Genomic DNA, 11,578 nt, shown 5'->3' with positions numbered 1-11,578 from the left:
TAAAATGAAATGTATAGACAACAAAACTGGAAAAATATTTGTTGATTTCTTAATTTAGAGTCTCTGTTGATTAGTTAACCAGGTCTGTTTATTATTAAAAACGTTGGGGATATAACAGAAAATAGCTTATTTCAGAAACGACTTAAGTTTAAAATTGAATCGATATTTTTACTTGCAGGATAAATTTTATGCACTTGGATATAGACTAGGTGACCCCACACTACGTCCTTACTTTAGGCTTATTATACTAACACTCACTACACTTATAAGGTTTCACGGCCCCCTCGCACCCCGTTACTAAAATCGTAATAGGCAGACAGTAACCGAACTATTCTATTTGGATAAATACATTTTGGCTTTTATGACTCCTCCTATTTCGAGAAATCAAGCGTGATGTGACATACACTGGCATTATATAGGTTAGATTAACTACCCAAAAATATCAGTTATAAGTGCATTCAATATCAGAATGCGAAGCATTTAAAGATTACTACTTAAAAATGTATATCATAAGTTGTTGTTACAAACTTATGACATACGTAACCCTAAACTAAGCCTCGACCATCGAAGTGCAGTCAAATAGTTAGCGACCGGACAATGGAGCAGAAGTTCCGTTATTCTCGTCTCGTTATAGCAAAACGAAAAAACAAGAATGTGTTATAAGAGTGGCGGATAAATCCTACTATTGAGTCTGACGGGAGTAGCCGGCTTGTTAGCACTGTGTGATATTGACTATCTTATTTCCCTTAGTTCATCACTTTAGAATTAGGGACGGCTAGTACTGAAAGTTATTTGTGTAACTTTGCATGAAATCCAACAAGCAAACCATTAAGCACTTATGTAGTAAGCCTAGCATTAATATTATCACTAGTATTGTCGCGGCTTTGTTCACCCACACTCTCTTCTTTGTCGTTATATTTTTTTAAAAAAGTAAGAACCAGTAAGATATTTTTGGATTTTCTTGTAATCGAGATGTGACGTTGATCTTCAGCCTAATGCGATGGATTAGTTTCGACATTATCATTAAAATTTCTATAGAATATTTATAAAAGTAGGCTGCTCCAAATGATCATTGCAGATGCCGCTGGAATCTAATAATGATTTATCTATCTCACAATTTTCATGCTTGGTTTCGAGCCTGAATTGTTTATACAAATAGACTCGCTCTCTCCAACGCTAGAATGTACAGTCTTCAACATAACTTCCTTTAGGGTTTCGTAACTTCTAAATCAACTTGAAAATGTGCACATGCTTCTGGATTATATTTTTCCTTGAGTGAAAACAGAAGCCTATACGTTCTTTTTATCCCCATAAACATGGCAAGCTTTGTATGAATAAGTTATTATTTAACCATGTTTGTTATATTTCGTACGTTTCATACATTTATGGACATGTACTCAAGAATACACCACTCTGCAAGTAAAAAAGTTTTTGAAATGATCAGATTTCTTATGCATATAGACAGAGATGAATTAAATTATTTATTGGGACATCATATTGAGAACTGAATAGAGAAAAGTGATAAAACCACAATAAACTACATAATTTAATAGTGCTTAAAGCAGTATGTATAATATAGTCAAATAGTAAACCATCAACTCTTAATCTGAAGCACGAATATTAAAGTTGCTCCTTACAGTCACAAATAAATAAAAAATGCTACAAGCAAGACAATAAAAAATAATTAAAAAAAAGAAGAGACTAATAATTTCTACCTGTTGTGTTAGCTCCGGCACTGTGACAACACGGTACTGTTGGCTCCCTCTAGAGGTGAGGGGAGCAAACCCGGGCAATAAAGAAATGAAGACGTGGGAATGGAACCATATTGAGAGCGAGTTTACGGAGATCAGCATTCAACTGGCCAGGAAACCGAAGACACGTTGTCACTCGGGACACTGAAGCAGTGGTTCAAGTCACCGTATGAGGGCGTTTTGAGTTTGAGAGTGCGAAAGCAAATGTCGTACAGAGCTTCGTTGTCGATGCAGAAAGTTTGGTCAGTGTTTTCTACCAACTGATATACAGACAGTGTTGCATTGTAGGGTTCCACAACTGTCTCAGACACCTACAGCAAATATGGATTTTATTAACACAACTGTTGACACATATCACAATAACTTACGATTGTTATTATCATCATCATCAGTGCTACTGTTTTGATCAGTATCATCAATATTTATTGCCAATTTTTCTAAAACCATAAAGATGAACTATCCATGTATTTGGTCATGTCTTTGTAGATATTATATTGTATTTTTATAATGTCTATATTCTAATGTCACCAGCCTTTTATTTATAAGAATATTTAGCAAATTATAGGCTCTATAGCCACAATACGACATTCTCAGGACATTGATAAGGAAACGATCAATTATGACGAAAGGTAATTATATCTGATAAATTTGATAGAATGGACGGTAACTGCCTGTTGTAAAGACACAAGTGTTGCAGACGACGTTTCGAAAGTCTTCCGCCTTTCGTCTTCAGGTTGTTGCATTTTCGAATTATTCATTTTAGTTAAGTGAAATAGTCAAATGTTTGAGAAAAAAGAACACGTATTGTATTTAATCATTTATAAAACTGCTTGATGAAAACTATAGTTAGAATATAGTTAGAATTTTAGGAAATTATTAAAACTCTTTTAATACAGCTAGGAGTTTTTAGGAAATTATTAAGCTGCTTTAATACACCTAGAAATTTTAGGAAATTACTGAAACTGCTTTAATACAACTAGGAGTTTCAGGAAGTTATTAATGATACAACTGAACATTGCAATGGATTATAATTACTATTTCAATAAAGTTATCTAAAATTTTGATTTAAAACGCCATTTATGAAACATAATGTTCAGTACACGTGGATATTTTGAGGTCAATACTTTTCTGGAATGTGAGGTGGAACCATGAATACCTATGCCACTTGAGATGATATATTTATCATTATTATTATTTCAACGTATCTTCGCTTTTGACTTTGGTGTAAAAATTAGTGAACAATGCAACAGGAATATAACAGGAGACTTATTTATTTAAATCTGAATCGCTAATTAAATATATAAGTTTTTGGATTAAAATGATTGTAACTCGAGTGATTACTAGGCTTAGCAGAACCATGGGTTAAATAAAAGGTTAGACACGCATGCACAATTATAATTTTGTTTTGTAGTATCGAAAACGTGTAAGGATTAGGGGTAATTAAGAAGGCAGAAATACCTTTTAAAATTTTAAAAATACGCAATTAGAGGAAGTACAATAATTATGGCATGTGTAAAAATAACTCCCACATGATTAAACATTAGACTTATTTAAGTTTGCCAAAAAAATAAATAGATACTTTAAACAAAGAGTCAACATTTTTTTATTTTAGTTTAACGATGTTCCGAGTTTTGCCTTTTTTGGAACTTTACACTATTAAAACAACATTGCACATATTAGTTACGTAATGAGATGTGGCAAAAGCAAGTGAAACAAGTTTTAAAGTGTACAGTCTCTATTATTTCATGTTGTATCATGTACGGACTGTAAACATTTCCCATACCAAGGTAGCAAGTCAACATTTTACTTTTCTTTAAAAATATAAACTGATCAACGTTGTTTTGTAAATATCTTCAACATTTGGAATGTTTTTATTACAAAAGTACGTTGATAAGGATTCTATTTTTTTCCCCCTTTGTGATCTCTGAATTACTGTTTGGAGCTTCTTACCTTAGTAGAAGGAAACACAAAGAAAGAGGCCACTATGCGGTTTGAATATTCCTCACGTACTTTAGAAATAAGAAGGGTGCCCATGCCAGAACCAATGCCGCCATCTAGTGAATGAGTGAGCTGAAAGCCCTGCAAACAATCAGAACTTTCAGCTTCTTTTCTCAGAACGTCCATCACTATATCTACTAATTCAGCACATTCAGTGTAATGTCCTTTAGCCCAGTTATTTCCTGCTCCACTTTGACCTGCAGACAAAGTGGTCAGTTAATACAAGTACAAAAAATGTTTTGTGCCCCCAATGGCACAGAGTTATGTCTGCGGACTTACAACGCTAGAAACAGTGTTTTGATACCCGTGATGGACAAAGCACAGATAGTCCATTGTGTAGCTTTGTGCTTAATTCCAAACAAACAAACAAACCATGATAAAAGTTTTGAACATAGCCTGAATGTATTTTCAGTATATAATCTTATTATACTCATTGCTTTTTAAAATTGGTATTGCTATTATGTATTGTTTTTAACATTCTAAAATGCAATTTTCAATGAATAATTAAAGTTATTAGAGAAAAAGTTGTTATTTTAACGAAATATCAGAATATTTTGAATAAATCTGTAATAACTCGAAAACTAATGGTGATCAGTAATTTTCAACATGATTTTTAGATTCATCATCATTAACAAAAAGAGAAACAGTTGCATTTTGTTTTCTAGTTTTCTAGTGACAGAAATTTGGTTTGTTTGATCTATATGTCTTTTCCGCTTTTCCATTATATTGTAGTTCTGGGCAGTAATATCTGACGAACACGGCATCGGTCAGACGGGATCCTATAACGGATTTATTTTTTGTTAGAAAACATCTGCTTCACTTGTTGCACCTTTTGTGTATATTCTGAGTTTCATGCTGTAAAACCAATAGTAATTTCTCATCATCGCGGGATTCCATGATCCTTGATATCACTGCTCCATTGTAGAAATATCTTGGTGAAAGCGCTCAACATGCTCTTCGCTCACCGCATCTAAACCATTTGGAAATAAGTCTAAATGGGAGTGTATGAAGTGTATCTTTAGTGATATCCTAGACCTAATTTTCCTGTACTTCTCGAGCATATCATCAATCACCACAGAATAGTTTTCATCTCTGTGATTTCCTAAGAAAATTTTGACAACCAGTTTGAATGTTTTACAGGCAGCAAGTTCTTTCTGACTGAGTACTGTTTCAAAATCATAATTCATCAGCACTTCTCGAATCTGTGGTCCAACAGAGATATTCCTTTTCATTTTTGCTTCAATGATTTTTGGAAACTTGTCAGACAAATATTTGAAACCATTGCCATATTTGTTCATTCCTTTTACAAAATTCTTCATTGGTCCCAGTTTAATATGAAGTGGGGGCAGAAACACATTTTGAGGATTCACTAAAGGTTGATACTCAATATTCTGTTTCCATGGTATGTAATTATATCTCACTGGACATTCCTTCTTTTTGAAACGTTTTTTTTATCACCTGGGCTGTTCCAGAGACACAAAAACCAACAATGCTTGGTATACCCACTCTGCAGACTTAGCAGGAGTGCAGTAAATTTTAGATTACCACATATGTTCCATCTATAGTGATCATATTTGATGGCCTCAAGTATAATCTGCATGCTTTGATAAGTTTCATTCATTTCCACAGCATTAGCAACAGGAACTGATGGCTTACTATTTCCATTGTGCAAAAGTACAGCTTTCAGACTAATTTTAGATGTGTTGATTAAAAGTCTCTATTCTTGAGGATGATGTTCAGTACCTATTTCTTCCATTAGTGCATCTACATTTGTACAAAAACACAAAGTATATTTCATGCTGTAGTGAGAAGCAAGACTTTGATGGTGACTTCGGTAAAGAAACTCTTGTTCCTGGAGCTAATAAATCCCATTCCTGTAAACGAGAGCCATGCTGCTTTGATAGAGACAAGTCACGAATCAGATCATTTATCTCTTCTTGTGCGATCACATGAGGTAGATTATACTGAGGTGCTTCAGGAATAGAATAACTAGATGAAGATGATTCATTGTCTTCTTCGCAGATTAGCTTTTATGTTTCCCAATTCGTCGGTGGATGTGGCACTGGAAATCCATCCCCATGAGGTACTGATTTCATTGCAGATGCAATATGTGGATATTTAATGTATTGTTTAGTTTCACCTGGATATCCAGAAACATTAGTCATGCAAACATAATAGTCGGTTAGATGATTTTTTGAGTTCACGCTATATCATGGGAACTACAAATGGCATTCTTGTTCTCTTCTTATTCAGACACTGTGTCAAACCTGATGTGCAAACTGTACAACACACACGTGGATCCAATGTTTTTCTTCCTTACCACTTTTACACCCAAAATAGTGGTACTAAGCTATCTTTACCGTGTGTGTGTGTGATGTTTTCCCTTCGTGAAACTGTAACATGTTTTCCAAAAATGTAGCAGAAACTGTTTAAGTGATTTTTGTACTTTCAGACTTTACTTGAACTGGGGACAGCCAACATTTCAAGTGATTTTCTGAAAATTATAAAAAAAAATTATGTTTACAGAGCTAGAATTTAAAATATTTTCAAAAATAAAGTTTTGCAGAGTTTGATATCGCGGGTATGATGCCAGGAAGAAGTAGGGACTTTGCTTTGACTGTGCACAGAGCGAGGCGAAGTGACCAACTGAGTGAGTGAGAGGCATCTGACTCCGCCTCTTTTATGGTCAGTTGAAGGACTTCTTGAATGTTCTAGCAAAGTGAGCACGTGAGGGTTTGGTGATTCCCCAGGGAGCAGGTGAGTGTGGGAATGAAGCAAAAGTGGTGCAATTCGCTACAATTATATCGAGAACAACTAACATATATGAACAATATATCTTGAATTTTTACAGCAATATTTTACATCAGTATTTGAAGTTATCAAAATTATATACCTTTCATCCATTAAACTGTCCAATTAAACTTAATATCACAGCATAAACCTATTGTACTGAGTTGATTGCATGGTATTTCACATAATGCTGATAAAATATTGAGATATTACAATAACTTAAAATCTAGAGGCGATGGACAAATTCTGACAATATTTGTTAAATCAGCACCATCAAATTACCCTTCAGTTTTTCCAGTAGCGATTTTTTTATTGTCTTGTGTAATAGGTAAGATAAAATATCCTGTTTAATTCTAACAAGGAAAGCATTTTTTCGCTTTCTACTGATCTTTTGATTTGAATCAGTACTGGAATCGTGTTCATATTAGATTCAATAAATGGTTGGAGAAACACTTGTATTGCTGAATATTGATATGAAATTCGTTTATGATAACATAATTTGTAGTGTACAAGTTCCTTAATCTGTCAATCACGAACACACCCGTTTTCAATTTTTTTCCTTTCTTTTTTAAACGTTGTCTTAAAAAACATGCTTTAAAATTTCCTTAGAAGGGAGCTGTAACAGCCAAAACATTATCATTTGGAGTTTTGATCAGTAAAAAATTCAGAGAAAAAATAGTGTTTCGATTCTGTGTTTCTAAATGAAGTTACACAACTGTCTTAACAGCATGTTCTCATACGTACATCTATGGTATCTGAATATTAATTACAATACCCCAGAAACCAAGAAGCATGGTGGCTCAGATCATCTGAAACGTTCGTGTTTTACCCATGAAACACTAAACATTTAAACAAACGTAGAAGAGTGTTTGTTTCGCTAACTTTTTTCGATCAATGAAAAGACCTTCACCAATTTAACAGTTGAGAAAATAACACTCAAAATAAAGTTCGGAAAGACACATTATCTGTCACCTATAGACGATACAATTTTAACGTTGCGCCATCTGCTGGTTCTTAACTGAAATATTTGTATCTATGCATACACATGTATAGAGATAGTAAGAACATTATCATACCTGTTTCGTTCAGTATGTAATAGTAATTATATAATTAGCGATGAAAGTGACATACTTGTAACAAAGATCTTTCATTCCGCAAGCCAATACTTGAAAGCTATGGCAAATTATGTCTTCCTGATTTTATCTGAATCCGAGGTTCAGGATGTTTTTGAATGTGAGATATTATTTAGAGAGTTCGCGCCACTGAATGGGGCGATATTATCTTGTTACAGACCGCATAAATAACTTTGCCTTATACTAGCTTATCCTGTAATTTAGTTTCAAGAATACAGCTATCTCAACAATACTAAAGTTTCTGTTGAAAAAAAACTGCATTTTAGAAATAACATTACAAAAAGCTCTACTTAGAAATTTCGTAAATAGACAGATTTGGTCTTCATAACTTTATAAGCTATTAAACCTAATGTAATTGTGCCAGATGTAGCTATAATATGAACATACTATCTATATTTTCAAGTATTTCATGTCAGTCGGCGCCTGTGCATCATGTGTTAACATTTAGTTATGTGTTAGATAATTTCAAAATTAAACCATTTGTAAAATTGCACCTGAAATTACCAACGGAATCCATACGACCTATTGGATTTTTAAATACATGTCATGGATTCATCATATTGCTCATGGATCTACGACTTGATCCCTAATAGCATGCATGTTACAAACAATATTAAACAAAAACATTGTCAATATTTCAGGTTATCCCACCACTTATTGTTGAGGTTGCTTAGTCGTTTTACTTAGAAAATGGATGACAACACCTAAATGTTTTGTACAGCTCTTTACACTAAGTGTTGTGACAGGGAAAGCATAAAATTGTTGAACATGATACAATATGTGGATCCCAATGGTAGTGAACGTTATGTAAGTAAGTCCAAAAATTTAGGCTTAACAAGTAATCTCCCTTTTTTCTTCTTCTAAAGACAGTTAAGTGGTTTTCACTAATGACTTTTTATAGTTAACGTACAGTTTTACAAGTGAGTTTAAGTTTCAGTTTTTAAACGAGAGGCAGTGCTGGTGATTGTGAAACGTTTTGATATTTTTTAACTGCGAATTATAATTTTTGTAATATTTATCAAATTGGAGCTGATTGCTTAATTTTTCGAGATACAAAACAACTATTCATGAAGTTCAAAATATTTAGAAGAAATAAACCATATCAAGAAACGTCATAGTTATTATCACTTTCTAAGGGGTCGCATATTACTTTTTATTTTACGAAGTTTAAAGAAGTATTATTTATTTTGCTATCTAATCAAACTCTAATAATAATGGAGATGTTTATTATTCGTGTACGTGTGTGTTTTCATATAAGTTAGATAGGTTAACTCGGGTGGTTATAGATAACTTCACATTTTTCACCAAAGTAAAATACAATAAGCTAACTAAGGGAATGAACAGTGTTTATCTTCTTGTGATAAAAGCGTATTATTGTAGTCGAAAAAAACAACAACAAAGGATACAACGTTCATTATTAACAACAAACAGGTTTAGATAGCACGGCTGGGAAAATTTTCAAAGTGCAAACGTCTACCATTTCTTCATTATTACTACTATTATTTCGTTGTCAAGCAGTGTTTTCTGATTTTTTAAGCCTAAGCAGTTCTTTATATTTGTAGCCAGTCCCCGAAAAACAAACAGTAGTCGTGTAGATGGATTCAGATATGTAAAATATTAATTATGAGAAAGCCTGATTAAGTCAGTCACTGTTAAAGATAAGATCATGGAAAAATTAATTCCTTGAAAGGAAGTCATTCTTTATATAAAGGATTTCTTGTAGGCCATATCGAATCAAGGAATACGAGTTGATCATATGCCAAGGAAGACTACAGTGGAGCGATCTTAAATGTTGTATTGTTATATGCCAAACTTTTTTTTCAAACAAAAAACGATGTGATACCAAAAAGTATCCGAACTGAGTCGTAGAAGATAATCAGAAAAGTGCATAATTATTGACTGAACTAAAGGTTAATCCACTAATAAGTTTACCACAGCACTGTCTAACTGCTCTAAGTGCCGACAACCACAACTCGTCTATCTTACAAACAAGTACTAACCTTGAAAAAATCAAGTCAAAATTAAATAAATTTACTTGAGACACAATTTTCCTGTGGTATCCCAAATGATACTGTCACCACTTCCTGAATACAGCTGGGATTTGTCTTCTCTCCGAGAAAGTGGCAAAAAATGAATATGTTGCACTGTCTCCACTTTCGTGGCAAACAAAGGTAAATGGGCATTGGTTTCCACGCTACAGTGAATTTAAACTTGAAAGTGATACGATTCATAATATATAAACTCTAAATTTGATAATGGTTTGACTAACAGTAGGTAATTTATCATTTAACCTAAAATTATCAAAGTGAATAACGAACGATTATTTTCATTAGTGAGAGACAGGTTTTGGTAGCACTATACCTGAAATTATTATTCTGAGAAACTATTATCTAATTGTTGAATAATAAGAAAAAAAATAGCACAAACAATTTTAAAATAATAAGTAATAATCAATAACTACTCTTCCTGTCCAATCGAGAAAGAGCCAGCTGTAAGTTGTTTTCTAGGTAAAAAAACACGTATTACAAAGGAGTTGTTTGTTCGTAGTTAAGCACAAAGCTACACAATGGATACGGAAACCCGGTTTCTAGCGTTGTAAGTCTGCAGTCATACCGTTGTGCCACTGGGAGACCTTACAAAGGAACACTAAATCACTTATCAATTTGTTCTGTATACTATATCTGTCTAGTTTGTCTCTTTTGAAATCTCTCACTAGCGAAGCATATTTTTCCACTTAATTAATAAATTATATTACTTTCATTTACTAATTATCAGTAGCAAAACAAAAAAAACTTAGTTTAAATTTTTCCTTTTCTTTTATTTAAAAATAGATATCAGAAACACTTTTGTCTTTTAATCGTAACACGAGTTTACTTGAACCAAGGAAATAAGCCATCGATATAGGGAAAAGAAAAAAGGATTGAACCAAACAGTCATTTGTGACTTTTTCAAACGATTATATTTTGATTTAATATGATCCTTTTTTAAACGACTTTTTAGAAATGCTTTTGTTTGTTTGAATTAAACACAAAGCTACTCAATGGGCTATCTGTGCTCTGCCCACCACAGGTATCGAAACCCGGTTTCTAGCGTTGTAAGTCCCCAGATATACCGCTGTGCCACTGGGGGCCTTTGGAAATGCAGAATTTGTCAGAACTGGGTGTTAGTATGTATATGTATATATATAAGGTAAATATTATATTTGCTTTTATCTTTTAGTAACAAACGAACCTATTTATATACATATAAGTTGTAAAATTTTTCAGAACCTCTGTGTCTTAAAAACTTAGTTTTTGACTTTTAAAACCCAAAATAAATTTTTCGTAATAAGAAGCATAAAAAACCTATACATAAACCATTTTATTGCGCTAATTACATAAAAAGTAAACTGGAAACTTTCATTATTCGTTCGATATGAAAAAAAAAGTCACAACATAATTCTATCCTCAATAAAACTAGCTTTTTATCTGCCTAAGTTTGCTTTAAAATTTATCTGCGGATAAATGTTTCTTAGCGGATACAGTCATTCTGTATAGGTGCTAGAAGTGTAAGGACAAGAAAAAAAAATGTTACCTTTGAACCAATCTGATTGCCGCATTGACCAGCTTGAACGTGAATTATTTCCCTCATAATATTGCTCCTAATAAACTTAAACTTAATATTTCCTAATGTTACGTTAAAATAGAAATCGAGCTATAATATTGTAATTGACCTAAAGAAGTTTTCACAGAGACTTTCCACACAAACGTACGACGTTCAGGTAAGAGGTTTATGACGTAGACTATGCACATAACAATATAGTATTTGACTGGGATATTTAACTATGACATCACAATTAAATAAATATTATTGGTGATAAGAATACAAGTGGAAAAACATAAAGTTGTAATAATCATTAATGTTTGG

At 33.0% G+C, this 11,578-nt stretch overlaps 1 pseudogene; it reads right to left on the bottom strand.

Annotated features, from left to right (window-relative positions):
- Positions 1-11,578, bottom strand: part of LOC106462284 — a 48,551-nt pseudogene extending 36,973 nt beyond the window's left edge.

The sequence above is a fragment of the Limulus polyphemus genome, unplaced genomic scaffold (genome assembly GCF_000517525.1).
Source record: "Limulus polyphemus unplaced genomic scaffold, Limulus_polyphemus-2.1.2 Scaffold1133, whole genome shotgun sequence".
In the NCBI taxonomy this organism is placed as follows: Eukaryota; Metazoa; Arthropoda; class Merostomata; order Xiphosura; family Limulidae; genus Limulus; species Limulus polyphemus.
Note: the sequence above shows the minus strand (reverse complement) of the source record. Positions and strands in the feature narration are given on the sequence as shown.